A 26865-nucleotide genomic window follows, 5' to 3' on the forward strand; every position below is an offset into this window, starting at 1 on the left:
TTATTTATTTATTTTTATTTAAAAATGCCCAAGGGGCGCCTGGGTGGCTCAGTGGGTTAAAGCCTCTGCCTTCGGCTCTGGTCATGATCCCAGTGTCCTGGCGTCGAGCCCCGTAGCGGGCTCTCTGCTCAGCAGGGAGCCTGCTTCCTCCTCTCTCTCTGCCTGCCTCTGCCTACTTGTGATCTGTCTGTCAAGTAAATAAATAACATCTTTAAAAATAAGTAAATAAACAAATAAAAATAAATAAATAAAAATGCCCAAGACTCTCATTCCGTTTTAGAAAACCTCCGTAGGCCTGCATCCCCCTCAAGTTACAACCTCTCCTTCACCTTCCTTCAAAGACATATTTATCACTAGAGAGGTTTGGCTTCATTGACCCTCTATTGTCATTGGCTTCTCTAATTCTCTCCACTGGCTCCCAGGCCATAGCCATTGCCCCTCTGGTTCTCATTATGATCAACCTGTCCTGGGCCAGAGTCCATTGGCTTTTTCATTTTTCATTCTATTTGACCTCTTAGAAATTTGATACCATTGGTGACCCCTCACTCTAGAAACCCACTTCCCCTAGCCTGAGTGACAACATCCACAGTCTTCTGTTTCATTTTATTTTGTTTTGTTTCTTTCTTCTCAGTCTTCCTTTTCTTAGCTATTAATATTTGGCTACTGGTAGCATTATTTCCATGCCCTTTCCTCTCTCTCCAAGTGATCTTTTCCATGACTACAGTTTCAATGACATCTCTATATTAATGATTCCAGTTGTATATACTCACTCCACGCTCCCTCTGACCTCTAGTCCTAGATACCCAACTTCCTACTTAAAAATCTCTAGTAGTGTAAAGACTCTTCAAGCTCACCATGTCCCAAAATGAACTTAAGGCCTTCTCCCATTCCAAACCGGGTTTTCTTACAGAATTTTTTCTTCCAGTGAATGTCATTTGTATAATCCAACCTGCCTATATAGTTTTGCTCACACTCTTTATCTCTTCCTGGAATCGTCTTCCCACTCCCCCACCTCTCTGTATCTCTGTCTCCTTCTCTCTATCTCTCTCTCTCTCTCTGTCTCTCTCTCTCTCTCACAAACACACACACACACACACACACACACACACACACCATTTCCCCTTCTCTTTGTTGACCACAAAATACTCTTCCTGAATGCCCACATGAACAAATTTTTACCAGGAACTTTCACTAACATACCTCCCTTTGTCTTTCCCTTACCCCATTACATCTCTTAACAGCAGAATGTGACCTTCTTTTACAGTTTTATCAGAGTGTGCAATTATACATTTATTTAAGATTGTATGACTCTTTGCCTCTCTAGTTACACTATAAGCTCCCTGAGCTAGTATTCCTAATATTAAACAGGGCTTAGCCCATAGTAACAACAAATATTTATTGAATTTGATCTGTCAAATTGGACCAAGAGGCTGCAGTTCTAAAAATCAAATTTCAGGATCATGTTGGGGTCCAGCTAGAGAAGACGTAGTCCTGGGGTTCACAGATGTGCAAGTAAGACAATTTGCCTCAAAGAAAGGAAGAAAAGCCAGTCTACCATCTAATAGACTTGTAAAAATTAAAGTATGCATGAGAAAGTTTTTTGTTTTTTGTTTTAAGCTGTAATAGCTGTTGTTCATAGATTTGGGTTAAGCCTATATAATGTGATATAAGATTAATGAGAGAAAAGAAAGGCTTTCATTCACATGCAGGATGTAGAACAGTGCCTGGCATGTAGTAGATGTTCACTAATTGTTTGTCAGTTAATGAATGGCTATTCCTCATATTAAAATAAGTTAAATTAATGGAACACTTTATTGAATGATTAAATCCAAGTCTCTGAAGTGTTGGGCTGTCCTTAGAGGGATTTAATTGAAAGATTCCGAAAAGACAGAGTCACATATATGCAGTGGTTTTTTAAAATTAAGAAGGTGAAGCACACAAATGATCCCTTTAAGAGAACTTCAAGACCGATGTCCCTAGTTGATCGCAATAGCAATTCTTGTCACCCTCTAACTGAATCCTTAAAACCAATTTAGGCATCATCTCCTCCAGAAAGCTGGTCGTGAGTCCCCCATCCAGATTAAGTACTCATCACACCCCGAAATACAAACAAATTATCACCCCGGGAACTTCTGCCGCACTGTATAAATATCTCAAACCACACTTTGTCCTATTGTTTTGAAATTCAGGATGTCTTTCCCACCACTCTCCAAGGTCCTTTAGGCCAGTGAAATTGTCTTATTCTTCTAATGGTCTCTAATTCCTAACATAGTATCTGGCACTTAGTAGATGCTAAATAATTTTTGTTGAAGTGAACTGAATTGTTGAAGACTTTCATAGATGGTATCAATTTTATAACCTGATTCACTCATGCACTAGCTTTCAGCCAGTTTTCAGCTAATCCCTGTCCATACCTAGAAGGAATGATAACATATCATTTCATAAAGACTTTCCAGACCATTTTCAAGGTACCAAATGCCATTCTAAAAGAATTCTGATCAATACTAGTTTAAATTAGATATCAGAAAACCCAATGCATACATAAGTGTTTGCAGTATTTTTATAAAACTAAACTCAACAGTTTTTTCCATTTCCTTTCCTTCATTTAGCATGACATTTTAGCTGATATTCCTGAACTGCTGGGTAAAGCAAATGCATTTATATTAGAGCCAGTATTCCCCCATGAGATTCTCCCAACAGGTGTTCCAGCTTCTTCATTCTATGTACATTTTCCCTTTACTTGCTTTTTTTACTAGAATTAGAATTCCTTATTAAAGAATTTACTCTGATTGTTCTAAAGACCAGATCTATTTAAATAAACAAGTTTCTTCTAGATTACATATAGACTGAAAATTTAAGGACCAATGGCTCCTCAGCATTGTATGATGTGTGGTCAGATAATATCCTGGTAGGGTGTTTGTTTGTTTGTTTTCCTACACCCTCACTCAGCTCTGAGGTTCTGCTGGGCAAAAGAGATATTCCAGGAACATGTCTTTATATACACAGCTCTCAATATTCCAAACACAGAGGAAAATCCTGCTGTAAGAAAATATAGCTTAAAATTTCCCCTTCCAAATATGACGTATAAGTATAAGTCCATATATTCTAGATAACATTCTTCAGTAAATATATAACTTGTGTTATTCCTCTATGCAACGGTCATATATTTTTAAAGCACCACAATTCACAGACACTCTCTATAGAAACAAACAATGGGAAAAATATACAATTTTTTTATTTATTTCTCTGAGTATGTAGCTCCCCAGAAGAAAATGTGTTGCAGTATCTTCAAGGCATATGGTTTGTCTTTGGAGGAGGATGGGATGAGAGGAGGGTCATTTTCCAGCAGTCTTAAACTGACATCTTTAGCTATATTTACTAAAATGTTTATGATTCTTAAATTTTAAAAAAAGTTATCTTTGACATGTATGGATTTTGAATTCTCCTGATAGTTTCCTTATTTTCCCAAGAATTTTATATTATATATTGCTAGATAAACACACACACAAACACACACTTTACTTCCCTGATCGGTTTCAAGTGTATTCATCATCTTCTGTCTTTTTCTTTCTTCTGCATCTCTTGTCCCAAGAGAAGGAATATTCACACACATTTTATTTTGGATTGACCTGCAGAACATCCCCAACTATTCTTGCTCTGCAGTGCCCCCTGCTGGTAAAAAAAAATCAATTTATCTGTCCCTTTCCAAACTGTGCTAGTCAAGCCTGGTGCTTAATCCCAAACCAAGCCACAGTCTAGCCACAAATGACCTGAAGGTTCAGCAGATACTGGAACGGGGCTGCCTACCATCTGCAGGGTAGCAACTGTTCCTTGTTTTCAGTCCAGAAAGGGAACACCAGAGGAATGCATAATTTTTATGAGTCTTTATTTTCCTGGTTTCTAGAACACATAAGAAAAAAGGGATTTGAAACTGTTTGTGACTAAAATGATAAAAGGAAATCAATGCAGCAAAACATAGACCACCTGAAAATCTTCAGTTGAAGCACAAGTTGTGACATGATGTCAAAGAGGCATCCTTTTCACAGAGAAGGCCTATTAAATTATGCTAGTGCTGACTGCACTTCCAAGGACTGTTGATAGATGCTTAGGAGAGGAAAATCTTCCTGTCTGGTTGACCTTAAGAGCTGTCTTACCCCAGGCCTTAAACGTTTAAATGTGAACATAAAACATTTTTTCATTGATTCTGGGGTGGGGGAGGAATATTTTCACTGTTCTCTTTAGTTGTTGCTCATCATCTGCCCATGCATATACAAAGACATAAATGTATGTACATAGAAATAGATAGAAAAACATATTAATTCTCAACTAAAGAATAAATACATTTATCATTCAGAATGACAGAACTAGAGTGGAAAACACCCAGGTGATTGCAATTTGTTTTGCCATGCACCCATGAAAACTCCCTGTAGTGGAAAGAAAATAGAGCAGGCAGGTTATGATAAGAGAATATACCTATTTTTCCTCACATTTATCATTATATGTAAGCTAGGCTTCCCAAACAGTATAACATGTATACATTTGTAATAGGAATGCAGTTCGCCCAGGACTGGGTTGAATAGGGGGGGAAAAGCTGCAAAACTAATCTACATGAATGTGAATCGTGTAACAGAGAAAACAAGACGTTGATTGGGAGAAATAAAAGAGACAAGAACAATGGGAAACAGGAAACAGGACACAGAAGACAAACCGATTTAAAGATTTAGAGCGTGTCTATTTTGGTATCAGGAAATCTATCTTTAAAAGGAAGGGTGATTAAGCCTAAAACAATGGAAGATACATTATTTTTTGTATGCAGTCTCAACAGGAACAACATCCTTTCAAAAGAATAACCTCAGGGGTACTTCTAATTCAAGTTTGATGAATTTCATAATTTTATTTAATAGAAAATATCACCACCAGGTGTGTCGGTTACCATGAGACTAGCAACTGAGCCAGGAATTCCAGGTGGATCAGGTTGTGATTTTTGCAAGCTTCTCACTTCGCAAGATCACATGATGGACAAACTACGGCACCCAAGGCCAGCAAAGCATGATTGGTGGGAGTGGTGCCTATTTTAATAAAATAGAATCATCTCAGTGCATTTTGGGGTTTTATATTTGAAAACCAAAGCTGACCCCAAAGAGCCATCTTGGTATAACAAAGCAATGTAATCGAGGCTGATTTAATAGAAGCCTCTTAGGCAAAGCTCCTAACCAGTTGTAACTTTTAAGAAAACAAAGATGAAGAAATCCAAACAAAACTCTGTATGTTCCCACAATACAAAAGATGAACTTTCAGATTGTGACAAGGGACTTTGACTTACGGCAAACCTTGACTTAAAGGATCAGTGTGCAGATGAGAAACTGTTAAGTCGTCTGACCTTCGTCTGTACTCTATTTGGCAGACACTTGCAAAAATACTACCCAAGAAATATCACTCCCATAAAGCAATGCAAAAAAGTCACTAATGTATTACCGTATCCGGCAAGGAGAATGCTTTAGAATTTATTCATTGTTAATGAATTATCAATAGTAGGAATATATTTATATGCTTTTGTGCAAAAAAAAGAAACAAAAAAACAAAAACGTAAGCTTTCATTATGCCAATGGGTATATGCCTGTTTGACAGCTTTCTTGGCAGTGACCATAAAAGCAGAATCTTGGGGGGAAATGTCACGAGGGCCCAGCTTATTAAATTTTGTAAATCATAAGGCTTGTCTGCAAATGGAGAGCACTGCCGCTGATTTAGTCGTTGGCCTAGAAACTCTGCTGTTAGGACCATTAAACAGGTCCAGGGTGTAAGTTGCACAGTAAATTATACTCAAAAGAAACAGGGACCGGGATTTTGGCCTCCTGTTTTGTCTCTGGGAGGTAGGAGCTGCCTGCGCTGCTGTAGCCCTGTGAGGTGGTGTTGGATCTTTACCATGAAGCAACCAGTCTCTGCATCTCTGAAGCCCACCTGAGACTCTTACCAAGTTCTGTGAATTTAATATCAAAAATGGAGAACCAAATAAAATTAGGCATCTCCTATTTGAAAAATCTTCACAGCCAGAAGAGATATAACCAGTAGTCTTTTTAGGTTCTGCCAGCTTTTACAATCACTTTCAACAAATAGCTATCATTAGAAATAGCAAGGACAATGCAGCCGATCATTTAAAAATAAAGGGTTGTCATTTTTATTTTTTTCTTAAAAGTTATAATGAATTGCCTATAGCTATATGACTGAAGTACCTCTTTAGAGGCCACAAATAAATGAGGCCATAAAGAAAGTGCAGTCATATGCCAAAGAAACCCCATCCAATTAATCATTCTTTGGAGTAACTCTGTCATGAAACTTTGTAATGTTTTATTTCTATTGAGATGTGAACTGTTAGCTGGTAATTTGGATCCTACTCGGTTATTTAATATCAGATGAACATTTTCGAAATGAAGTTTGTTTTTTTTTTTCATTGAAAAAATTTTGGAAGTTTCTAATGGCCAAGTTATAAATAGCCAACTATTTCATTAAAAAAATGGAAAAGTAACTCTTTTCTGAAATACAGAGACTCAAGGAAAATGGTGTGCAGTACATAACGTAACAGGATTCTGTTTATATTTTGAAAAAGCATAGATTTGAAGAACATTTTGAAAATGCTTTGAAAAAGCTTTCCATAATTGTTGCATAGCTTTAACATTTCATTAGCTAAAAATAAATCTCAATATTGCCCCATCACACTCAAATAACCTGGAAGTATGTTTTAAATTCATTAGAAAAAGAAAACTATCCTATTCAACATTACTTCCAGGATGAAGCCCTACATACAGTAGACACTCAATAATGTTGGCTGCTAATAAGCACAATTCTACCCATCCTACAGACTTCGTAAACCTACAATTCAACTGATTTTTCCATTAGCCTAAACTAGTTACCATTGGCAATTTGCGTCTATGAAGCCCTCTTTAGGGCAAAAGAAAACTAGTGTAGTTGTTTCTTGAAGTTTTCCTACTGTCCTCCAAGATTCTAAATACCTAGTACTTCACAATGCCGTGCAATGGAATATACCTTGCTTAAATCCATTCAAGAAAACGTTTCCCATTTGGACATTTTTTATGTTAAGACACAAGAATCTAGTTTGGAAGATATGATTAAAATGTGGTTTGATATCGATAGAAGAAAGGAAGGGTGGAAATCAATACTGTGAGAGCTAATAAAGACAAATGTTCTGTGATTCACCAGGGAAGAAATAATGGATGAAAAATTGAATATGATTCAGCAGTGTAACACTGTCATCAAAAGGCAAATACTATATTGGATTGCATTAATAGACATATCATGTAAAACAAGCATGGCGATTTTTCAGCAGCAGGAGCAGCAGCAGTTTTGAACACTATTGGTTAGGCCAAAATTAGAAGAGCACCTGTACTTTGGGGCCCAACTGTTGAACAAAAAGTTGTGTAGATTTTGCAGAACAAAAGCAAACACAAAGAAAAATAAATACATTAAGATACATTGATAGCTTGATCGACTTATTGACAAACTATAAAACACAAAGTTAAAAAAAAAATAAAAAAGACTAGTTTTGAGAGATCAAGGTGAACTAAGTCTACATCCAGTCAAAAACAAAGCCAAAATCAGATACAGGAAGACATAATTACTGTAAAAGCAAATGCATAAAGGGAATAAGATGCAAAAAGAAGATATGGACCCTTGCCTTTTATCAGATAGTTGTAGAATCAACAACAAATGGATTCTAGTTGTTTCAGACAATGATTTACATTAACCAAAAAAGAAAATCCCTAGCACATAGTCAAGCATACAATGATTTAAAGGTATGTCTGGGCTTCCAGTCATTGGATGTATTCAAAATAATTAGTGTACTCAACCTTTCAAAAGTGATCTTGATAAATGATCACATGGCTGAGGATACCCTCAAATATTTATAGTTGTTTTATGGTCTATATATTATGACATCTAGTGAGATTACTTACTAAAAGAGCAAAATTGAAAGAAACAGCTAGAGAAATTCATCTCCAGGGATCGATGAATCCCCACTTTGTAAAAAATCAGTTATCTCAGAATGAAAAAGTAGGGAAAATATTAGCAAATTTTATTGAGGACTTACCATCTATCAAGCACTATGCTGTATTTTTTTACTTAAAAAAATCTCGTTTAGGACCCAAACAATCATAAGAGCTATATATTATTATTAGCTCCATTTTACAAAGAAGAATCTGAGGTATAGCATAATGAGGTAATTTTGCCCACAAGTTTCGATGGTCAGATTTCAAACTCCTACGGTCTAGTTGCAGGGCCTAGAAGCTTTACTGTTCCTCAGTAACCTAGGAATTTACCACAGGCTCCGAAGGAACTAAATAGGATGGGCTGGGATGATAGTATTAATAGATAATAACGGTTAGTGACTAAAGAAATAACCTTATGATGCAGAAAAGAAATTATAATTAGGAATAAGGATAATTTTATGCTAAATGACTGAAATTAACATCAGCACACACACTGTAAAAGGCTAAGGAATAGTCCCTTTAGAGACTTTCTAAAATTCTAAATAGTTTAGTTTTCATCTTTTTGTGATTATCTGTGAAGTTTTTTTCTGGATGTGGAGTATTGCATTAAGTCTTCCTAAACTACTTTATAGCATATGATTTACATAAATCATAACATTGCTTTGGAAACATCACACTAGGGGACTTCTAAGGGAATAGTTAATGTCTATCTAATATAGATTAATTTAATTTTTAGTTTCTGTCTACTATAGATTAATCTCATTAATAGAGGCAGCTGGGTATATAATCATAGCCCCAAATTTTGTATCTCTTGGGTCCCATTGAAAGAACTGGCAGTCAGAAATGGGAATAAGAAAGCAATCTTGAACATGGTCATGGTTATAACAATTACCTAAATTATATCACTTATAGGATAAGCACACCAAATTCAGAAACGTTATTCAAAGACATATTTATGAGATACAAAAAAATTCTAGTTGCAAAACAGACATTGCATCCATGCTGCTTCTTATAAAAAAATCTAATGATTATAATTTCCTCTTGCCATATAACTTCCAGATAGTTCAATATGCCTTGGTATTCTGTTTTTCTCTCTTCCCTGAACTGGTACCATTGAAAGAATATTTCATTTCTGGCCAGACTAATGATCTTATAGTTGATGTAAGACTTCTTCTTTCAACTCTCATGTCCATTACCACTTGGAACATGTACACAGCAGCTCCATTCCACTGGGGATGTTTCCCCACGTGCCCCATTATTCTGTTCTTTCTCATGCTATAAAGATCTTGAAGGACATTTAGAACAACATCACATTCTTTCATGATGGGCTCATTCATCTGCCCATTGTGGATAAAATTGCAGAGGTAAGTGATCATTCTTTTTCTGCTCAGGGAGTTTTCTCACTAAAGCTCCTGTTTTGGAGATTAAAAACTTTTGTCCAATGCAATCTTTAATTCTCATATACAGTACTATGAATTTATGAATTGGACACCAGAGTCAAGAATAGCATGCTTTCTCTGGAATCTAAATCTTGAGACTTCTCAAAAAAAAAACAAAAAACAAAAAGCAGTAACACTGTTGGTATAAAATGCTGTGTCTTCTCTGTTCTTTTTTGAATATCCACTAATTGATAAAACATTGTTCATACCTAGCAAAGTTTAGGACAGGATTGGTTCAAATATTGATTCTTCCACTTTCTAGCTGTATAAATTGACAACTCTTCACCTATTTCTGCATGTTTAATTTTACTTATGTTGCATGATGACTTCAAAGGTTAGAGATCAAATCAAATTACGATGACATCTTGCATATAGCAGATACACATGAATGATAGCTTTTAAAATTATATCTATAATCTTATTAAGTGCATTAAAAAGCCAAAGAGGAGCCCAAAAGAAGGCAGTAGATTCTTGCACAGAAGATATGGAAGTTGAAATTGGAAGGGTCTCTTCCAATATTCTATTCCTATGGACCTACTTTGTGCTTATAAGACGTCTTTACTGGTTATATAGTTTCAAGAGGACAGGATTCCAAACTCCCTATTTCTTCCATCAAGGAATCTCAGAGTTTATTTCCTTGGGGCACTGGGCTTCCACATAAGCTTTTATTTGATAAAATATTTCTTTTTGTGAATAACCTTGGAAGCTACGAAAGGTATCCAAAATTCATGTATGTATGAAGAGTATGTGTGTGTGTATATATTCATGTATGTATGAAGAGTATGTGTGTATATATATCCAAAATTCATGTATGTATGAAGAGTATGCATGTGTATATATATTCTTAGCATTGAAATACTAAATTCTTTAACTATTTGAACAAGTGCACAATTTTGTCAAGTTCAGGGGTCTTTAATGTTAGAAGGAAAAATATTCTGCATATTTTAAAGAGTCAAAGCAATACAAAATCCAATCAAGAGGTTTAGCCACTTGAGAGAGGATTATAGAGTAATCTGACTTCTGGAGTATATGATTAACTGTGGCTTTAAGTTATGAAGTCCTGCAGAGAAAGACAACTACCATACGATTTCACTTACATGTGGACTCTAAAAAACAAAACAAAACAAAAAACAAAAAACACACACTCAGAAAAATGAAGAAACAAATAAAAAACAGAAGAAGACCCATAAATATGAGAACTGATGGTTGCCAGAGGAGGGTAAGAAGGTGGGCAAAATAGGTGAAAGGAAGTGGGAGATATGGGCTTCCAGTTATGGAATGAATAAGTCACGGGGATGAAAGTTGCAGCATAGGGAGTCTAGTCAATGCTATTATAATAGCGTTGTATGGTCACAAATGGTAGCTCCACTTGTGGTGAGCACAGAATAGTGCATAGTCTTGTCAGATCACTATGCTGTATACCTGAAACTTGTTATACAACTTGTATACCTGATATACTTGTATACCTGATACCTGTGTGTCAACTCTATCGCAATAAAAAAGAAAAAGTTGTGAAGTTGTTGTCACATACAATATATAGGGGTCAGTCCATCCTAGCCACAACACAAAGAATCAGTTTTTTCCTGACTACAACTTCTGATTGTCTGTAACTTCAGCAAACTGAGAAGGCAACCAGAAACATCACTCTTGAGAAATGCACTCAAAAAAATGTTTGAGACAACAAAATTGTATCTCCCAGAAGAAATATTGCTCAAGACATGCAGATTTAGAATTAAATATAAGATATTTAAGACAATTACTCCTTCTTTCTTTTCTTCATTTCATCCTTCCTTCCTTTCTTCAAAAATGTGTGTTGACTATGAGCGAGGTGGCAGGTACTGTTCTGGGCAGTGTGGATACATTCATGAGCAAAGCAGAAAAAGTCTCTACCTTTGCAAACCTTGCCTTCTAGTCAAGGAATAAATACAACAAACATAATAAATGAGTAAAACTGATCATGCCAATGCCCTGTTTACATTTTATCCACACTCATTAGTTGAAGACTATTAACTATGAATGAACAGTTACAACTTTCTGCCTGAGTCCCAGGAGCACACTCTTCCCACACTCGAGGAAGGACAGAAATGAGTATTGAAGCCCTGAAAATAGCCCTCGACCAGTGGCAGGAACGGTGCTGATAGGTACATACCTCACTTTCCTCATGTCTTGGTGGGAAGCCTCAATTGTCCACAGAGATAATCTTCTTAGTAGTCTACCTCTCCTTGACTCACTACACCACTGGCCTGCTTCTTTATCTTGAGATCACCTCCCAAGTTAAATTATTGCACTCAAATTTTGTCTCAGGATTTGCTTCTAAAAGAACTTGTCTAATTCTGGACAAGTAAATTGTATAGTATATTAAAAGGTGGTATGTTATAAAAAATATAGAAAATAGAAATAAAAATGTAAAGCACATTAAGAAGGATCTAGATTAGAAGGTAAGGGACAGTGTAGTAGAGGGCATCTGAACAGAGACTTGAAGGAGATAAAGGGGTAAACTGTGGGGTTGTCTAGAGGAAAGGTAATGAAGAGGTCTTGAAGTGGTGTATGTCTGGTGCTTTCAAGACTTTGGAGGAGACCTTGTGACTGTCATAAAGTGTGTAAGAAGAGAATCATGGAAAATAGGATATGAGAGTGAGAACAGTTGTAAGGAGGCATTAAAGATTTTATAAGGTCTTGTAAAGACTTTGGATGCTAGCCTAAGTGATAGAATGATATGGAAGAATTTGAGCAGAGGAGTAACATAATCTGACATCCTAAAAGCTTCTCTTTAGTTACTGTGTTGAGAAAAGAATACAAGAGGTCAAAGACAGAAACAGGAAGACCAGAGAGACATCTATTACAAAAACATGCGGCAGTCCATCAACAGATGAATGGATTAATAAACTGTGGTATTTATGTACTATGAAATATTATTTAGCCATAAAAAGGCATGAAGTACTGATATATGATGCAACATAAATGAACCTCAAAAATATTATGGTAAATGAAAAAAGCCAGACACAAAAGGTTGCACATCACAACATAAAAAATACCCCAAATGAGTGAATCCATACCGACAGAAAGCAGATTAGATTCTAGCGATTGGGTGAAAGCAGATTTGGGAAGTAACATGTGAGTGGGTATTGGGTTTTACTTTGAGATGATGAAAATATTTTGGAACTAGATAAAGAAGGTGGTTGACAACATTGGGAATATACTCAATGCCACTGAATAATTATATAATTGTATTATATATTATATATAATAATTATATAATTATATTATATAATAATAATAAAACTCTAAAATGGTTAACTTTATGTTATGGGAACTTCACCTCAATTTAAAAGAAGAAATCTTAAAAAGGAAAAAAATGGTACTTAAAAAGACAATAATGGGGGCGCCTGGGTGGCTCAGTGGGTTGAAGCCTCTGCCTTTGGCTCGGGTCATGATTCCGGGGTCCTGGGATCGAGCCCCGTGTCGGGCTCTCTGCTCAGCAGGGAGCCTGCTTCCTCCTCTCTCTCTCTGCCTGCTTCTCTGCCTACTTGTGATTTCTGTCTGTCAAATAAATAAAATCTTTTTTAAAAAATAATTATTATATAATTATATTATATAATAATAAAAAAACTCTAAAATGGTTAATTTTATGTTATGTGAACTTCACCTCAATTTAAAAGAAGAAATATTAAAAAGGAAAAAAAAGGTACTTAAAAAGACAATAATTGGGGGCGCCTGGGTGGCTCAGTGGGTTAAAGCCTCTATCTTCGGCTCAGGTCATGATCCCAGGGCCCTAGGATCAAGCCCCACATGGGGCTCTCGGCTCAGCGGGGAGCCTGCCTCCCCCATTCTCTCTGCCTGCCTCTCTGCCTACTTGTGATCTCTGTCTGAAAATGAATAAATAAAATCTTTAAAAAAAGAGATAGTAATGGTTTAGACAAGAGGGCTGGGCTGGTAATGAAGGTGATGAGAATGGTAGGATTATGGACATATGTTATAGGTGGAATCAGAGAATTTCATGACCAGATGTCAGTGTGAAGTGTAATAAAGGACTCCAAAGTTCTGGGCTTAAGCAACTATAAGAATACATTTGCCATTTATAGGTACAGAAGACTGCAGTGAGAGCATGCTTAGGGTAGAAGATCAAGAATTTAGTTTTGAATGTAAGTTTAAGTTGTGTATCGATATCCAAATTCGAATTGCTGTGTATTCAATATTCAATTCAAAATTCAGTTCAAAATTCAAGAGAATTTTGAGATGTCTAGCATACAGGGCAAAGATCAAGCAAGTATCACACTCAGTGCATTATTAGTGAATCAGTGAACAATTAGTATTTTAAATATGTATTAAGTTTGGGAGAATTTAGTTTCTTAGAGTAACATGTTAGTCTTGTAAATCTGAGCTAAAATGTATATGCAGAATTTAAATATATTGATTTGAAGTAGAATTTTGGCATTTACATAATATCATATCATTTAGAAGAACTTAGAGCTTTCCATATTTGTACTTTTAATTTATTAGATTTCATAAGAAGTTATTAAGTTCTTGAGGCCTTTTAAATTTTTTTTTAAAGATTTTTATTTATTTATTTGATAGACAGAGAGAGATCACAAGTAGGCAGAGAGGCAGGCAGAGAGAGAGGGGGAAGCAGGCTCCCTGCTAAGCAGAGAGCCCGATGCAGGGCTCAATCCCAAGACCCTGAGATCATGACCCAAGCTGAAGGCAGAGGCTTAAACCACTGAGCCACCCAGGGGCCCCTCTTGAGGCCTTTTAATCATATCACTGTCACAGCAGAAAAGACAAGAAAATGTTTGATCTATCCATGAATTTTAAGTGATTCAAAGGTATGTACACTTGCAAACAGATCGAAATGTTGTTCAAAGGCTCTTGAAAGTTACTGTAGACATACAAACATAAAGTCAGTTTTAGAAAATGAACCTAAAAGCTTCAGGAAGAACTAGGCTTCTAAATCTCAAACTTGAATAAATTGACCACTACTCCTTAAAAGCATGATGACTACTGACTAGTCTTTTCTACCCACAAAACTGCCCCCAAGAGCATCAACACACTCACACTCAAGACTTGCTCTGAGGAAAAAGGAAGAGGTTGAATGTCTACTGCCTGGTCAAGCGTGTGTGTGAAGACTAGAGAGATTAAATGTGCTACTTAAAACTTCAAAGCCTAGATTTCCAGAAATTCCCCAGTATTACTGATGCCCAAAGGGAATAGTTGTCTAATTGTGGCTTATTTTGGAGGTTCTGACATCCTTTGTTGCATGTCAGGTTACCCTGACAATGGTTAAAAATGGTTATCCAGGCAAATGTTTGGATATCCATCTTGCTGAGGGCTTGATGCCTTTTACTACTCAAGCTGTTTTAACTATTCACCACCACACAAAAAGAAAAGGAAGGGGAAGAGCTAGACATAATTGAGGGTAAACATTATCTTAATAAAGCGAAGAGTCAAGCGAGGTGACACTTTTCTTTTCGATATGAATAAGGAGCAACTCCAAAGCAATGTCATTGATTTTCTTAGGTGGCTTGCATATTGACTTTGAAGGCATTTTTCAAAGGGAGGCTTGAAGATGATCTGAAACAATGGTAGTGATGTTAGTGTAATGTAGAGCTTACCTATGGGACACTTTGAAGGACTCATTTGGATGTTTAAGTCCTGCTATGTAGGCTTTTAAAAAATTCATTTGTGATTACACACTGCATATTTTCTATAAACTAATTGGTTAGGGAAAGCAATATACAGCAACAAGAAAACGAAGAGAATAGCAGGAAGGACATCACTCTGAACACAAAAGATTTAATAAAATTTAGAGATCAAATATAATTTTGAAGGCCTAAATGATTTTTTAAACACATTTTCAAGGGCTGCTAAAAGCTATACTAATAGTTACCAATATATCTAAGACTGACTAGGTAGATGGCATTTTACACCACCTATAAATATTCATAACAACCTCCCTGCTAAATAGATACCACTGCTCCAGTTTTAGAGGTAAGGAAATTGAGGGTCAGAAAAGTTGAATTGTCCAAAGTCATGCCATAAAGCAGGACAAAACCACGATTTGAATTAGTCTGTTTGGTGCCATGCCCTGAGTGTGATACTGAATAAAATACTCTCTAAAAATGAAAAAGCAAATGAGATAATGTCCTCCAAGATACAAATTTATGGATATATTTATGACTTACCTACATCCAAAGTGTGCTCTTACAAATCCTTTAATATATTTCCTAAATAATGCTCAACTCAAGCAGGCCTTTCATGCTTTTAATTTTTTTCTTTTAAACCCAACTTATTTTACTGTTTCAAAGAATATAAATCCTGCATCCAAACATAATAATAGTTTTTAAAATCAAAAGCATCTGATAAAATCTTTTTAAAAAATCACAAGTATCTGAAACATCATTAGATAGATGGACAGCGATGAACTTTCTGATGAATGAAGGAAACTTGAGGTTATGATTCACATTTGCACCAGATTCTTACTTTGATGAAAAGAAAAAGGTCTTATTTTCTATAATGACCAAGGAATAGGCCTGTAGATATCCCTTGTAAGGACTCCTTGATGCCAGAGCATATCAGCATAAAAAAGTAATAAAAGAGAGCTCACAAAGATCTAAAAAGTTTATGGAAAGAACAACTACTTCATAATGAGAGTTTCCAGATCACAAAGTAGAAAGAAGAAATCCAACTATAAATCTATATTCAGAGTACAGCGGGGGAAATAGGATATGAGGTAATTTTTGCCTTACTTTTTGAGCAGCACAGATCTTATGAACAGAGGTGGAAGCTATTCAATAACATTTATTGCGAGGCCTAGTTCAGTGCCTTCCACGGGTGGGCAGTCAATAAATCTTATCTGGAGATGATATTTATGCAATGATAATCAGTCTACTTCGGCACAGCAATTTTGGGGGAGAATATTGTCTGTAGTAAGGTTAAGCCTTGTGAAGTTAAATAATAAAAAGAAGGGCAAAGACCAGATGTGGAAAGCATTCAAAAAAGAAATTAAGGTTTATGCAATATTTGCATAAGCACTGGCAATTACAATTCAGAAAAGTAAATGCTTTTTCAGAAAAATTTGAAACACATTTTGGTAAACGGCAGGGAAAGCATTAAAATTATACATGATTCTACCCTCCCTCCATCTTTACTAAGAGCACATACTTCTGGACTTGCTCAGACAGTAAAGACAAAGACGCAGAAGTCTGACCTTTGTTCCAGGTCAGGGTGGGATCGATGACCCACAACAGAGTCCTTTTACCTCCCTTTCTTGACTCTACATGTGCAAAATTAACAAATGATAAACATTACCCCTAGAGTTTTTGCCACACAAATATCGAACTAAGTAATTTCACACAATGATTTAAAGGGTTAGTTTGATTATGTGCAATGATTTAAACATAGAAAGTTTAGGTTGATTTTGAGTTGAGAATCCTTATTTTCCCAGAAAGAACTAAAATTCATTATCTCATTGAAATACACGCACACACACATAACACACACACACACAACACAACACACAGCAGGGCACTCCCAGTGAACAGTCAGGTGCTAATATATGAACTGACTTTGCATCTAGGGGAAAATAAAGTCCCAAGCTGTGCTGACAGTTAATGTAGAAAAAATTTATACTTTTCCTTATGAACAATTTATTTTTAATGTAGCTTTTGTAGGGAATTTGGACTATTCTTTTTCTACCTAATAAGAACACCAATTTAAGGAATGGCTGGTAGAAAGGAATACAATGAGGAATGGGGAAGGTAGAAACAGACTGAAGCTATGACAGTTTTTAAAGGTGGCAGACAGAATTATGTCATTCCATTTGCCATAAAGTTATCTACCGTGTATGTCTCAGAAACTGTTGGTGTACATTGGACTCAAAAATAATATGTAAAGTGAAAAATGTAAATAATAGGAGCCGAATCTGTCACCATAACAGTCTCAGTTTCTCACTGAAGGTTTGTATGACCGTGAGAAGAAAGCCACATAGGACAGGACACCTTGTTACAAACCCAAAAAATAAAGAGGTCCTGCAAACTTCAAGTGACCCAGCCACTAAAATCATTCCTATGTTAAGGTCTCATTTTAGTCATCTTAGATTTACCTGCATCCTTCCTTTTTGCACTCATAAGTCTATGGCTGGTGTGAGTCCAATGAAGATTCCAGCAATCAACTAGGAGTGGTAACTTGTACCTGACCTTCTTATAGAGAGGGTTGGGAAGAAGAAAACTCAGGCTGTTCAGTGAGCAGACAATGAAACCCAGGAGAGAGAGATTTGTTTCTCATAGTCAGAGGGGATGCATGGACAGGTCAAGGAACAGGAGTGTAGGAAGGAAGCCAAATTGTCCAAGGAGCAGCCATCAGCCAAACAGCCAGAAGAGATCAACTGAAAATAAGAATGGACATTCTTTGTCTGGTGTTTCTCATTTTACACAGACTATTCTCTGCAGCCATATTGCAGCCTTGTCTCTGACTTTCTTCTGTGAGGAAGTCAATATTCACGATTTAAACAGGCAAAGTTTACAACAAATCTTTATAAGGAGACAACTGAAGCCTTGGGAGCCAGTCACTTTGAAGTCCTGGAGAGGACAAAACCAAAATTCCATGTTGCACTGACACCAAGTTCAAATAAATTATGGATTTGTTTTTGTGGAAACATAGTTGACTCCACCCAAACACACACATACACACACACATACACACATTAATTACCAAATTCTAAATTTAACATACTTTTCTCATGAAGCCTGGCATAAGCACATGTATGCACACACGTGTGAGAGAGAGAGGGAAAACAAAACAAAACCAAACCAAACAAAAAGCCATATCAAATCCACAAAGAGAGAACCCAGAGACTGAAACTTTTTTTTTTCCATTCTTTGTAATGTTCAAGTACTTAATAATTATTAAATAATAGTATATTTGACTCAGGGGGAATACGTTTCATGTTAGAATTGGGGGGAAAAATCTTTCCAAGTAGGATTCTGCGGAAGTCTAGGTGAATGAGAGATGGTCAGACAGGGGACATAAAACAAGCAGTGGTCAGTTTAGGAAAATCAGTCAAGACAAGGTGCAGAGAAATATAAAGTATTCATCAAGACCTTATTAAATACCCATGCTTCGCCCATTCAACATTCATGAAGAGTGAACACTACAATATTCCCAGCTCAAGCACTGCTTTCAGTGACTTCACTGATAACCTTGTCCAGCTGGCCAAAGGTGACATATCTGGGAGGCAGTCCACAGGAATCAGAAATTCAAGCGAATGAGAAGAAAGTCAAGGATCAGACGTCTGAGCAAAGTAATGAAGCCAAGGAGATTACCTGGGCCCTCAGACCAGTGGACTCACCAAGCTTTGCAGAAAGGTGCTTCATCTAAGTTCAGGAAAGCTCTAATATAAAGGGGAAACTAAAGCTCACCAAAATCATATTCCATCTTGTTTAATTCCCCCATCAGCCCCCGTATCACCCTACTATTACCCCATCCTCATTCCCATCTTTGTGCATTTCTGCTCAAACCCCTTATCTTAGTACAAAAAAGATTTCTCAGTGCATTCCTTCCCATCACCTCCTGCATTTTTCTCTGCTCTCTCTCTTCACCCCAGCCAGATGGAAGCAATTTCCAGTCTGCACATGCAACATGCTCTTTCACACTCACATCTTCCCACCCGAGCCTCTGTTTGATGAGTTCTCACATATGCTAGGCATTGTGCCAAAGTGCTCAATGTGAATTGCTCATATAATCCCCATGAAAAGGCTACAGTGATTATTATTATTTTATAGACAAGGAAACTGAGATTTAAAGAGTTAAGACACTTGCCCAGTTCTTCACAGCCATGAGTTGAAATAAGGGCTAATGCCCTGAGACCCGCCTCCAAAGTCCATTTCAGCATGTATAATGTCATACCTTGCCTTCTGTTTGGCTAACTCATACCTCAAACAAAGTTCCTTACTCCATAATTTCATTTAGATGCTCATCAGTGTTCTGTCTAAACAGCCTGCATCCCAGCACTCGTCATGCTCATCTACACTGCTTGATTGGCTTGAGTGTCTTTCCTCCAGTGTCTGCACTAAGCCCACAAGCCCTTTAGACTCCCAGGGTTACCCTAATGTCTGGTCAGCAAAAGTTTAACGACTCCCTCAGGAATAAATAAATGTCATATGGCTCTGTAGTCGTGGGTTGTGGAGGGATTACAACTCAAGTCTACCTGGCTTCCAAGGCCTTCCTCCTCCAGTGTACCACACTAGCTCCCAGCTAATTGAGAACAAACGTCCTTACTCCATTCATAAAGTAGAGATAAGATTATTCATTCCATCATCCTTGAATTAGATGATGGGAGAACCAGAGTTAAAGTCTACTGTTTCTAATATCTGGCATGGAGTAGGAGCTTGGTAAGTGTTTGCTGAATAATGAAGTCCAGTTCTAGCATATAAACAGCCTCTGCCTCCTGTGTTCTTTGCTACTTGTCTAGAGAGCATAGTATACTCTAGAACATTGCCACTCAGATGGTGATCTATGGACCTGTGGGATGGTTCTCACCAGAGAGCTGTTAGAAATGCAGGCTCTTGGGCCCCACCCAGACCCACTAAATCAGAATTTGCATGTCATTAAGATCCCTGAGTGACTAGTGTACATGGTGAAATCTGGGGAGAACTAACTCTAGAATAGATAGTATGTATGGAGATGTGATTCCCACCCAAGAGACTTGCAATTTAAGTTAAAAAGAAAAAATCATCCCAGTCATAAAATACAGTAGATTAGGGCAAAGGGAGAACAACACTGATATAAAATGGAAGCCATAGTGAATAAAATAATGCAGTATTTCTTAGGCAGAAAAGACAGAGCCCTCAATTTAGGTGCTGTGTGCAAAAGACTGGTGGTGAGCTCACTGCCCAGCACACCTTCATTTAAATCATAATGAGGACGGGTTGGCTTCATATCATAACTCAAAGAAAAGGTTTGTATGGTGGATAAGGAGGTAAGATCTGGAGGCAAACTGCCTGGGTTCAAATTCCAGCTCAGTCCCTGACAAGCTGAATGATTTCATGACACTGGGGATACTGCTTAAACCTCATTTCTTTTTGAAAAATGGGACAGTAAAACTTAAAGAATTGTAATGAACAGGAGATGGAAGCACTTAGCAGAACGTCTGACACAAATAAGCACTTAATAGAAATAATAATATTGCATAATCAAAATCATCCTTGAAATATATAAGCAGTTTTATGTACCCCTGCCCGGGCAGGCCTTCTCAGTGGCCTGGGTTGTGCCATTGCTGTTTCTACCTCCCCATCCCCAAATATGGCTGCCTTTCTCCAGATCAGGGCACATAAATAGGGTGCAGTTGACCATAAGCAGGTTAACCTTGTATGAAAATGTTTTATGTGGAACTCTATGTGCCTATAGGTTCAGAAATGTTCATAGCTTTTATCAGATTTTCAAAGGCACAGATAGCCTCAGAAAGGTCATGAATCGCTATTCTAAATGAGATGGGATGGCATGGCCGAGAGCACATCAGCACCAGACTTCCTTCCGGTCCTGACTTCACTACATGTGTGACTTATTTCAAGTGTCTTCTCTCTTTAAAGTGGGGACAATAACACCATCTTCATAATCTCATTTCTTGGGAGGGATTGTGTAAGGATTCAGAATGCCATGCTCTATGAGACGGTACTCTGTAATGACAAGGCGTTTCCAGATGTTAGTGGCAGCTGCCCTTATTAGTGACTTCTCAAACATTTTCTCCCACAGCTAGTTCAGGAGAGCATACCCACTCACTCCGAGGAACTATTCTCAGGAAACAATCCCTTCCAGAGCGACGAGTGAGATAAGCTGGGCAAGGGCTTTCATTACCCGTAACGGGTGCTCCCGCCATGATTACAAAGACAGAGACAGTTGGGTATGAGGAGATGGCAATGCAGCAGGGCAGGTTGGTTACAAAGAAACAACACTTCCGTGGTAATAGGTGATGGCGGTGGCAGCTGTGAGTCCTCTGTGGGCTCTGGGTGGCAGGCCTCTGATCTCCAGACGGATGTCTGAGGCAGACATGCCCAGGGGTGTCTCCAGCCAGCAGTGTTTTCTCCTCACATTTTCTCAACATGTTTCTCAACACGTTTCCAGGCAACCTTGCTGTGACGTTGCCACATGTTAACAACAAAAGAGTGTGGAATCCGGAATTCAGAAGTCAAAAGATTCTGCTCTTTTCATTAAAAGAGCTCAAAACAGAGCAGTAGAGCAGAGGGAGGAAAAACAACCTCCACAAGTAGATCAGGACATAAGCCTGACTTTGACCTGGATATCTCTACACTGTAATCCAGCAGACTGCCAGGAAGCCATGTGTAGACAGTGGAGGCGGAAGTGAAAATAAGACAGAGTGGGGGTGTGAGCGCAGTGCTAGATCCATAGACCTTCATTTTGTAGCACAGTTGTATGTCATGTGCATTTGTCAGCAGCTTTCCTGCCCTTCAAGAGGGAATCTAGCAGAAGATTCCTAAAAAGGAGCTAACTGGAAGTCAGATTTTTGTCTACGTCAGTAGGACAAGTGTGGGACCGTCCTGCACTGAGGGCTCAAAGAGCACGAGAGTTTTTAAAGATGTGTCCTGGTCTTCCTCATGGGCTTGAACAACACATTCCAACTAGTCTTCCCAGCTTTCATTCCTTTTGAATTTAAAAAGGAAAACAGAAGGCTCTCTCTGCCTTGCCCTTCTCGCTTTCAGATCAGAAACAAGGATATGAAGTCAGTTCCTGAAGAAATGACATAGGAAAGCTATTTAAGACTTCAAATTCTTGATGAGGTGGAAAAATAGGATGATGTTGGGTGTTTCCTGTCTCCCTGTGGGATTAAATCATTGTGTGTGTGAGCCATGACCTTATTTCACTGATTTGTTCACGTCGTCTTCTCCCTGAGCTTTACTGCTTGAACAGTGCCAGTAATGAGCAGAAACGTATTTGTCTCTCATAACTGTCAGAGATGACGCAGGGAAGCCAAATGAATGTGGGATGTACTATTTTGTTTCTAATTAACAAGGGTTTTCAAGTATTTGTGTAAAGAAAAGAAGTCGACATTCAAAGGGTTGGAATCTCTTGCCCTTTTCAATGTTTTTCTTTAAGAAAAACAAAAAGAAAATGCTGTGTGTACAATTCAACGGAAATGATAGGGATAGCTAAAAATGAAATATGAAAAAAAAATGAAATCATCCAGGTACCATGAAGCAATGCACAGCTGAAGGTACCTTATTACTTTATATTATACCTTCTCATTCTAAATAACTACTGTTATATAATATGAATCATTGATGTTTAATAATAGAAATAACCACAGTCAGATGCCAAATCAAGAAGAAAGGATCTGTACTTTGAAAAAAAGAACTCTCTTAATGTACATGCCACATAAACGTTCAGGGCTTGAGCTCTGAAAGGAATCCTGCAGTGGGGAGCTATTGAGAAAAGCAGTTCTGAGCAAAAGAGGAGGGGGGCAAAGCCAGATTCAAGTCTGGCTCTTTCCCAGCTGAAGTAAGTGACACTATGAAAGTACGTCTAGGCCTAGCTGTGTGTGTGAATACCACCACACACTGACACCCTTTCTGGTTGCCTAGTAGCAGCTGGTAAAACTCTGTGTGCAGCGTGTCCATCCATCAAAAATATCTTCTGATGGGTCTAATAAGAGAGCTCAGTATTATGCATCTTAAGGGAATTAAAAAACAACAACTAGACATTATGACTCGAAAACAAAAAACAAAACATAAAAAGAAAAATACCTCTTCAGGGAAATACAGCAACAAATAGAAGGCATTAATATTGCAGAGTGCAATGTATTAATAGTGAAAAGTCAAAAGTAAAGGTTTGCCCAGTGCTGGTGTCCAGTAAGTACCATGAAATGAAGAGAATATATTTGAGATGAGGATGTGGATTCAATCGTTTACACCTTCCCTGAAAGAGAGTTTTTAGCAGAGAAGGAATCAATGGAGAAGATCCATGATAATTCACAGGTGAGTGCAATGTGTTGTTCAAAGGTACTGTTATCAGAATATACCCAGCCACACACAGTTCCCAGAAAAATGTGATGGACAGCAATTTGAAGCAATGGAGATTCCTTTGTCTCACAAAACAAAAAGTCTGGAGATGGGCAGCTGCTGGTATCTGTTTTGCAGTCTTAAAAGATAAGAGCTAGAATGTCTGTGATTTTCTTGGTCATTCCTCTCGACTGCAAGATGGCTGCTGTAGCTCCAGTCATCATAACCTCATTCAAGGCAAAAACAATAACAAAAACAAAGAAAAAAAAAAAAGAAAATAGAAGATGGGAGTGGGGAAAGGAGGAAATCACGGTATACGTAGCATAGACCACTTTTGTTAGGAAAAGTAAAAGCATTCCCAGAGCCCCCATTCCCTCTGTCTTATTGGCCAGAACTATTCTCATTTCTCTATCACAGAGAAGCTGATTAGGTGAGCTTTGAATTTTTCCAGTCTCCAGAATGGCTGGCAGAAAGAGATTGGGAATGCCTAATGATCTACCAAAGGTCAACGCCTGCTATCATTGGACAGACAAATGATAGAAAATACAGAGATGGTGAGATTAGTTTGAGGAACTGAAACTCTCTGGCTGGTATTTTGAAAGATCCTGCCAAGCACACATACACACACACACACAGCACAAAAGTAAATTGTGGGTAGAAATAACATCTAGAATATCTTGTTTACAAAAACATTCACACCCTTATACTTTCACACTTTCATGCACTGGAAAATTTTCCACCCGTGACAGAAAAGCAGCCATCTCTGAAACAGGATATAGCAGTAATTCACCATGCTGCACACAGGAATTCTCTGACACCGGTTAAGCAGGGAAGAGAAACCACTTTCCTCAGAGCAAATCTACAAAAATGGGTTATAAGAAGGGGCGCCTGGGTGGCTCAGTGTGTTAAGCCGCTGCCTTCGGCTCAGGTCATGATCTCAGGGTCCTGGGATCGAGTCCCACATCGGGCTCTCTGCTCGGCAGGGAGCCTGCTTCCCTTCCTCTCTCTCTGCCTGTCTCTCTGCCTACTTGTGATCTCTCTCTGTCAAATAAATAAAAAAATCTTTAAAAAAAAAATGGGTTATAAGAATAGAGTGCATCTACTTCAAGAAGCTCCCGCTCACCTTCCATATCTCACCCTATCTCTTCTCTGCGCTGTTATCAAGCAAGTGACATCCGTTTCACGTAGTTCCAAGGCACTTCGTAGAATTTGTGGATGTTTCATTGATTCACGTTCACACCCTGCTGGGGACCCTTATCCTGTTACCTTGTATGAAGGAGGAGAGGATGGGAGCTCTACTCTGCTTACTCCCTGTCCGTGGAGTCTTCACGCATTAGGTCTTATGAGGCTCTCCAAAATGCTGTGATTTGAAATGTATTATTCTGATTTGAAAGGTGAGCAGCCTGAAGGGTAGAGAAGTCAAGTCAGGTGACTGAGACGGAGCATATCACGGAGGGGCAGCCTGGCGCACAAAACAGCCAGTCGGACTGCAGAGCCCTGACTTTTCCTAGGCACCGCCCTGACTCTGGAATTCTAAGAGACTTGCCAAGGACTGCAGCAACTAGCATAATTGCTGGATTATGCTAGATATGAAATAAGTGAATGAAGCCAATTTTGCTTTGGCCTCAAAAAAGAGTGTAGAACCAATGAAATATTTTCCAGTTCTGAGAATATGAAGTCCGTTTGATTTAAGCCTTTCTGGTCATCTTTTTTTTCCAAATATTTTATTTATTTATTTGACAGACAGAGATCACAAGTAGGCAGAGAGGCAGGCAGAGAGAAAGAGGGGGAAGCAGGCTCCCTGCTAAGCAGAGAACCCAACGCGGGGCTCGATCCCAGGACCCTGGGATCATGACCTGAGCCGAAGGCAGAGGCTTTAACCCACTGAGCCACCCAGGTGCCCCTGAAAGACTTTTTATAATTCAGAGAAAGTCACCAACCTCTACCTTAGATAAAATTAAGCATGTCAGTATGTTCTTAACTATTTGCCAGACACAGAGGCAAGAGGACCCCATGGAAAGAGTGGGAGCTTTAAATCAAATAGTCCTGGTTGCAAGTCCTAGTCCTACCCATTGCTAGCCAATGCCCTCAGTTACTTGCTGAAGTTCTCTGACTCTTCTCCTCTTGGGGGCAGACAGGTTTGGTCATGTCTATCCGGTGGAAATAATGTATGAAAAACACTTTGCACAGTACCTAACACATATGGTTAGTGCTCTACAAGGACAACAACCATTAGTAGTGTTACTACCACGTCCTCCACAGATTGATATCCCGTGGTTCCAGAACCTCCTCAGGTGTGACCCCAAAGTGGGATAAGGGAAATAGAGTCAGTAGGGCAGTTCCCCAGGTCCCTGACAATTTAGAATAGAGCAATCTAGGGTTCAGTGCTGCCTAATGAAAAGAACATAGCTAATCTAGGGTCAGGAGTGTTCCAGCACACAAGAAATGCAGTAGAGAGAAGATGTCAGATTCCAGTGGTTTAGAGAATAGAAAGACATAAGGAAGACCCAAAAGGACATAAAAATGGAGTGGTAACAGAGGCATGAAGAAATCAGAAAAAACAAACAAACGCAGAGAAAGATCTGTGCGAAGGATCAAACGCACCACAATTAAAGAAGGTGGGGTTTTAAAAAAAAATCAAAGCCTTTGAATTTTATAAAACTCTTACTCCCAAGAGTGAAGTGAAATGGGATTGCCAGTGATACCTAGAAAATGGCTGAATAAGCAGTGAAAGCTTGGCAGTTGAAAGCCAGAGTTGCCGACAAAGGCCAAGCAAGATTTCAGAGGGCTTGTTCTAGAAGAGGGTTTTTCAATCTGGGTGGTATTGATGTTTGGGGCTAGATAATTCTTTATTGTGGGAGCTGTTCTGTGCGTTGTAGAATGTTTAGCAGCATCCCTGGCCTCTACTTGCTGGATGCCAGTAGACCCTCCCAGCCCCAAGTCACAATAGAAGATGTCTCCAGACACTGCCGGAAGTCCTTGACAGGTGGGGCAGAGAGAGAGGAACATGCTACAAAATCACTCCCCATTGAAAGCCACTGCTTAGAATGCAGGGACCTGTGTACGTTTTAAACCACAAGGAAAGAAATATATAAATAGTTTCAATTTCTTGTCTTGTCAAGCTTTTCTGTTTCATATCAATATAAAGGAAAAAATGCCAAAATTTCAAATGGTAAACAGAAAAAGGAAAAATAGCAATGACTGTCAACTTGAGGGGATGGCCATCCGCAGTCCTTTGTTGATTTTCCATTAAATAGTGCAAGGAGAGATACCTTTGGGAGAAAGTCTTGGGCTGTACCTTAATTTTATTTGATTTCAGGATATGACCAAATTAAGAATAAAGAATCTCTATTTATAAAATAAAATAAATAACTTGTTATGGTTTGAAAATAAATTTCCAGCCAAGAGATTTGAAAGAAC

The sequence above is a fragment of the Neovison vison genome, chromosome 5 (genome assembly GCF_020171115.1).
Source record: "Neovison vison isolate M4711 chromosome 5, ASM_NN_V1, whole genome shotgun sequence".
Classification (NCBI taxonomy): Eukaryota; Metazoa; Chordata; class Mammalia; order Carnivora; family Mustelidae; genus Neogale; species Neogale vison.